Below are 6969 nucleotides of genomic sequence, written 5' to 3'. Positions count from 1 at the left end.
GCCACCTTATTTATTTATTGAGACAGAGTTTTGCTCTTGTCACCCAGGCTGGAGTGCAGTGGCACAATCTCAGCTCACTGCAACCTCTGCCTCCCGAGTTCAAGTGATTTTCCTGCCTCAGCCTTCTGAGTAGTTGGGATTACAGGCACATGCCACCATGCCCAGCTAATTTTTGTATTTTTTGTAGAAACAGGGTTTCACCATGTTGGCCAGGCTGGTCTCAAACTCCTGGCCTCAGGTGATCCACCCACCTTGGCCTCCCAAAGTGCTTGGATTACAGGCATGAGCCACTACACTCAGCCTCATAAGAGCCTTATTCTTTACAGTCAAAAAGTAGAAATGAGCACATTTGTGAACTGATGAATGGATAAACAAAAATGTGGTACATCCATACAATGGAATGCCCTTTAGCAACAAAAGTGAATAGAGTCCTGATTGCTGCAGTGTGGATGAACCTTCCAAACATTATGCTAAGTGAAAGAAGACAGACACAAAAGACCATATTTTGTATAATTCTATTTAGATAAAATGTTCAGAAAAGGCAAATCTATAGGGACAGAAACTAGATGAGAGACTCTTTTTCAAATGATGAAAGTTATGGAAAATTTGTGATGGCATTTGCAGAATTCAATAAATATACGAAAAATCATTTTGCACTTAAAATGGGTGAGTTTTCTAGTAAGTAAATTACATCTCAATGAAACTGTTGCCCACATATGAGAAATAGTCATTCATGAGAGCCATGGAGAGAGACAATGGGCCAGGCATTAAATATTCAAGAGATGACCCAGGGATCTGAGATGGCTGCAATGAGGGAGGGGTGGTGGGTAGTGGAGGCTGATGGTATGAGTTTAAAAGGAGCTGGGGGGTTTTGGAATGAGAGAGAGGCAATGGTCTGGGAGTAGATACGAAGAAAAAGGAGGACCTACATCCCACCTCTAGACCCAGTGGTTGAGGGGTACAAAGGAGAGCCTACCTCACTCTGTTTTTTGTTTTGTTTTGTTTTGTTTTTGAGACAGAGTTTTGCTCTTGTTGCCCATGTTGGAGTGCAATGGCACGATCTCACCTCACCGAAACCTTCGCCTCCTGGGTTCAAGCGATTCTCCTGCCTCAGCCTCCTGAGTAGCTGAGATTACAGGCATGGGCCATTACGCCCAGCTAATTTTGTATTTTTAGTCAAGACGGGGTTCCTCCATGTTGGTCAGGCTGGTCTTGAACTCCTGACCTCAGGTGATCCGCCTGCCTCAGCCTCCCAAAGTGCGGGTATTACAGGCGTGAGCCACTGCGCCCCTCCGCCTACCTCACTTTAAGAGGGTTGAAGGGAAAGCCATGCCTTCTGGGAATAAGCAGACAAAATGGAGGAGGGAATGGTATGGGCAGGCAATTAGGTGGGAAAATGCTTACTTATGGGAAATGGCAAAGACCATCCTGAGTGAATAGAGTATCAGTAAAGGAATGATATGACAGAAGCGGAGACATATTCATCCAGAGGAAACTCAAACTTTAGGGACCCTCACTTGCTTGGCCCCTTCCAAGCACTTGGGAGGTGACTTAGCAATGTATTCAAGTGGTCCACATGGTTTTGTAAAATTTGTAAAGGTAAGCAGAGAATTTGGGTCTCATCAAAGCTGAGTCGGTGAATCTCTTAATAGGGTATATTTTAAAAAGCTGAGTCAAAATGGAACTTCCCTCCCATCAGAAATAAAGGCAATAGTGCAGAGTATATAATGATAGCTGAGCGTGGTGACTCACGCCTGTAATCCCAGCACTTTGGGAGATCAAGGCAGGTGGATTGCTTGAGCTGAGGAGTTCGAGATCAGCCCAGGCAACACAGCAAAACCCTCTATCTACAAAAAATACAAAAATTAGCTGGGTGTGGTGTGTGCACCTGTAGCCCCATCTACTGGGGAGGCTGAGGTGGGAGGATCCCTTGAGTCCAGGAGGGGAAAAAAAAAGGACTTTTCTTTTCCCTCTTTTATTATTTATTTGTTTGTTTGTTTGTTTAATTTTGAGTCTGAGTCTCGCTCTGTCACCCAGGCTGGAGTGCAGTGGCCCGATTTCGGCTCACTGCAAGCTCCGCCTTCCAGGTTCATGCCATTCTCGTGCCTCAGCCTCCCGAGTAGCTGGGACTACAGGTGCCAGCCACCATACCCACCTAAATTTTTTTGTATTTTTTAGAAGAGATGGGGTTTCACCGTGTTAGACAGGATGGTCTCAATCTCCTGACCTTGTGATCTGCCCGCCTTGGCCTCCCAAAGTGCTGAGATTACAGGCGTGAGTCACTGTGCCCGGCCAGTTCTTAAGTTTTAGCCATGCTGGTAGAGATGTAATAATATATCCTGATTTAAATTTGCCCCTCTCTGATAACCAGATATGATGAGTACCTTTCCATATGCTTATTGGTCATTTGAATATTCTCTTTTGTACAGTGCCTGTTTGTCTTTTACCAACGTTTCAAAATTTGAATTTGTCTTTTTTGTATTAATTTATGGGAGTTCTTTATATATTCGGGAAACAAGATTTTGTTTTTAATGTATATATGGCAAACATCTTCTCCCAAGTTGTGGTTTGCCTTTTTACTCTCATAATGTTGTCTTTTAATTAACCAATTTTTAAAATGATAACAATTGTGCTTCTGCCATCTTTCCAGCCCAGTCATATTGGTGTGGAGATGCTTCTGGAAGCAACATGACGATGGCTGCCCAAGGAGAGCCCAGAGTCCAGTTCAAACTTGTACTGGTTGGTGATGTTGGTACTGGAAAAACTATATCCATGAAACATCATTTGGCTGGTGAATCTGAGAAGTATAGAGCTACCTTGGGTGTTGAGGTTTATCTGCTTGTGTTTCACACCAACAGAGGACCTTTTAAATTTAATGTATAGGCCAGGCACAGTGGCTCATGCCTGTAATCCCAGCACTTTGGGGGGCCGAGGCAGGTGGATCACCTGAGGTCAGGAGTTCGAGACCAGCCTGGCCAACATGGTGAAACCCCATCTCTACTAGAAATACAAAAATTATCTGGGTGTGATGGCAGGCTCCTGTAATTCCAGTTACTTGGGAGGCTGAGGCAGGAGAATTGCTTGAACCCGGGAGGCGGAGGTTGCAGTTAGCCGAGATCATGCCATTGCACTCCAGCCTGGGCAACAAGAGCAAAACTCTGTCCCCTCCAAAAATATAAATATAAAAATAAATAAATAAATAAATAAATACAACTGGCCAGGAGAAATTTGGTGGACTGAGAGATGGCTATAGTATCCAGTCCCAATGTGCCATTATAATGTTTGATGTAACATCAAGAGTTACTTACAACAATGTGCCCAACTAGCACAGAGATCTGGTATGAGCGTGTGAAAACATCCCCATCATGTTATGTGACAACAAAGTGGATATTAAAGATAGAAAAGTGAAGGCAAAATCTATTGTCTTCCACCAAAAGAACAATCTTCAGTACTATGACATTTCTACCAAAAGTAACTACAACTTTGTCTTTTGGGATTTTTGTTTTGTTTTTTATTTTATTTTATTTTATTTTTATTTATTTATTTTTTGAGACAGGGTCTGACTCTGTCACCAAGGCTGGAGTGTAGTGGTGTAATCTCGGCTCACTGCAACCTCCGCCTCCTGGCTCAAGTGATCCTCCCACCTCAGCCTTCTGAGTAGCTGGGACTACAGGTGCACCACCACACACAGCTACTTTTTGCATTTTTTGTAGAGACAGTGTTTTACCATGTTTTCCGGCCTGATCTCAAACTCCTGGGCTCAAGCGATCCACCTGCCTTGGTCTCCCAAAGTGCTGGAATTATAGGCATGAGCCACTGCACCTGGCCAAAAAGTTACTACAACTTTGAAAAGCCCTCCTCTGGCTTGCTAGGAAGCTTATTGGAGACCTTAAGTTGGAGTTGGTTGCCATGCCTGCTCTTGCCCTATGAGAGGCTGTCATGGACCCAGCTGTGGCAGTACGGTTTGAGCACAAATTAGAGGTTGCTCAGATAACTGATCTCCTGGATGAGGATGATGGACGACCTGTGAGGATGAAGCTGGAGCCCAGCATTAGAGTCTGGTTTTATAGGAAGCTATCCTGCGATGTCAGTGGTGCAGCGTGTGTGCCACTTTATTATCACCTGTGGGATGCCAAAGGACATGAATAGGCTTTGGAGTAAATGTGGCAGTTCAAAAAATACCTTCATTGTTTGGACCTGCATCTTTCACTGTTTTGGAACACAGTTGATTTCTTTCTGAGTTTCAAATATGAGACTACAGTCACACCACGGTATTCAGTGGTGAAATCTTGTTTGTTACTATCATTCCCATTCCTTTTCATTTAGAATCAGAAGAAAGTTGTATTTCAAATATCTAAAAAATAATTACAATAAAATCAAAATTTTCAATATTTTCTTTTAAGTTAGTGGGTTTGTTGTCCTATTTAAGAAATCTTGGTTGGACATGGTAGCTCACACCTGTAATCCCAGCATTTGGGAGGCCAAGGCGGGAAGGTCACTTGAGGCCAGGAGTTTGAGACCAATCTGGGCAACATATCAAGACCCTGCCTCTATTTAAAATGCAAAAGGGAAGAAAGAAATCTTTATCTACCTCAAGACTTTGAAGATATTTCTCTAGGCTTTTATCTAGAACTTTATTGTTTACTTTTCACCTTCAGGTCCACCCTCCACCTAGAATTAATTTTGTGTATGTTATAAGGTAAGAATCAAGCTTTAATTTTTAAAAATATGGATATCAGCACCACTTATTGAAAAGATCATCATTTTTCCTCCTGAATTTCTTTAGCAACTTTGTCACACATCACATAAGCTGGTTTCTAGTTTTTGTTTTTTTTTATGAGATGAAGTCTCACTCTTGTCACCCAGGCTAGAATGCAGTGGTGCCATCTCGGCTCACTGCAACCTCTGCCTCCCAGATTCAAACAATTCTCCTGCCTCAGCCTCCAAGTAGCTGGGATTACAGGCACCTGCCACCACACTCTGCTAACTTTTGTATTTTTAGTAGAAATGGGGTTTCACCATGTTGGCCAGGCTGGTCTCTATCTCCTGACGCCAGGTGATCTGCCCGATCCCAAAGTGCTGGGATTACAGGCATGAGCCACTGCATCTGGCCAGTTTCTAGATTTTGTTCCATCAGCCTATTTGTTTATCCTTGTGCAAATACTAACTGTATTAAGTTTTGATATCTGAAAGTGTAAGTCTCCAGTTTTGTTAAGTGTCTTGAAGACTGCCTTCGCTATTCCAGGTCCTTTGCGTTTACATATAAAATTTAGAATCATCTTGTCAGTTTTCACCAAAAGTCCCATGGGGATTTCAATTGGAATTGCATTAAATTTATAGATCAAATTGTTAACATCTTAATACTTGTCTGTCATTCTAAGAATATAGCATATTCTTCCATTTATTTACATCTTCTTTAATTTATCTCAGCAATATTTTGTAGTTTTCAATGGAGAAATCCTACCAAACTTTCATCAGATTTATTTCTAGGAATTTGATATTTTGGTTCTATTTGTAAGTGGTGTCTTTTTAAATTTCATTTTCTAGTTGTTCGTTGCTGTTATATAAAAATATAATGGATATTTTGTATATTGATTTTATATCCATTGAACTACCTAAATTCATGTATTAATATTAACCATTTGATTGTAGTTATCTATACTTATAATAATGTAATCTACAAATAATGACTCTAACTTTTTTCTTTCCAATTTTATACCTCATAATTCTTTTTCTTACCTTATTGCACTGGCTATGACCTCCAGTACAGTGTTGAATAGAAGTGATTAGAGTGAACATCCCTATCTGGCTCCCAACCCAAGGGGGAAAGTGCTCCATTTCACCATTAAGTGTGATACTAGCTGAGATAGTTTTGTAAATAGCCTTCTTCAGAATAAGAAAGAAAGAAACTGAAACTGGGTATGGTGGCGTACAGCTTTAGTCCCAGCTACTCTGGAGGCTGAGGCAGGAGGATCCCTTGAGACCAGAAGTTCAGGCTATAGTATACAGCATGATTGCATTTAGGAGTAGCCACTGTACTCTAGCCTGGGCAATATAGCAAGATCCTGTCTTGGATCTTGCTATCCAAGACAGCAAGGAAGGAAGGATTATAGTTTGCTGAAAGTTGTTTCTTTCTTTCTCTTTCTTCTTTCCTTCCCTCCCTCCCTCCCTCCCTCCCTCCCTCCCTCCCTCCTTCCTTCCTTCCTTCCTTCCTTCCTTCCTTCTTTCCTTCCTTCCTTCCTTCTTTCCTTCCTTCCTTAAGAGATGATGCCTTGCTCTGTCACCCAGGCTGGAATACAGTGGCACCATCATAGCTCACTGTGGCCTCAAACTTCTGGGCTCAAGAGGGTCTGCTGCCTCAGTCTCTTGAGTAGCTAAGATTATAGGTACAAGCCAACACACCCAGTTCTTTTATTATTTTAAGTCATAAATGAACATTAAAACTTTTTTTCCTGCATATCTTGAGGTAATTAGATTATTTTTCTCCTTTATTCTGTTAATGTGGTAAATTACACTGATTGATTTTAATGTGTAAAGTCAACCTTGCATTCCTAGAATAATTCCTACTTGTTCATGATATATTATTCTTTATTTATATTTTGCTGAACTTGGTTGCTAGTCTCTTATTTGGAATTTTTGCATCTATGTTCATGAGAAATATTGACTTGTAATTTTGTTTTCTTATGATTATTTTGTTAAGTTTTGGTATCAGGGTTATACTGATTGGTAGAAGAAATTGGGGCCAGGCCTGGTGGCTTATGCCTGTAATCTCAGCACTTTGGGAAGCCGAGGTGGGAGGATTGCCTGAGTCCAGGAGTTTGAGACTAGGCTGGGAAACATAGCAAGACCTTGTCTCTAAAAAAAATAAAAAAATTTAGCTGGACATGGTAGCATGTGCCTGTAGTCCTTGCTACTAGGAAGGCTGAGGTGGGAGGATCACTTGAGCCCAGGAAGTCGAGGCTACAGTGA

At 41.6% G+C, this 6969-nt stretch overlaps 1 pseudogene; it reads left to right on the top strand.

Moving 5' to 3' along the window:
* The first annotated feature begins 2645 nt into the window (after positions 1-2645).
* Positions 2646-6969, top strand: part of LOC117088607 — a 15152-nt pseudogene continuing 10828 nt past the window's right edge.

Source organism: Trachypithecus francoisi, unplaced genomic scaffold, assembly GCF_009764315.1.
Source record: "Trachypithecus francoisi isolate TF-2019V2 unplaced genomic scaffold, Tfra_2.0 Lachesis_group10, whole genome shotgun sequence".
Taxonomy (NCBI): Eukaryota; Metazoa; Chordata; class Mammalia; order Primates; family Cercopithecidae; genus Trachypithecus; species Trachypithecus francoisi.
Note: the sequence above shows the minus strand (reverse complement) of the source record. Positions and strands in the feature narration are given on the sequence as shown.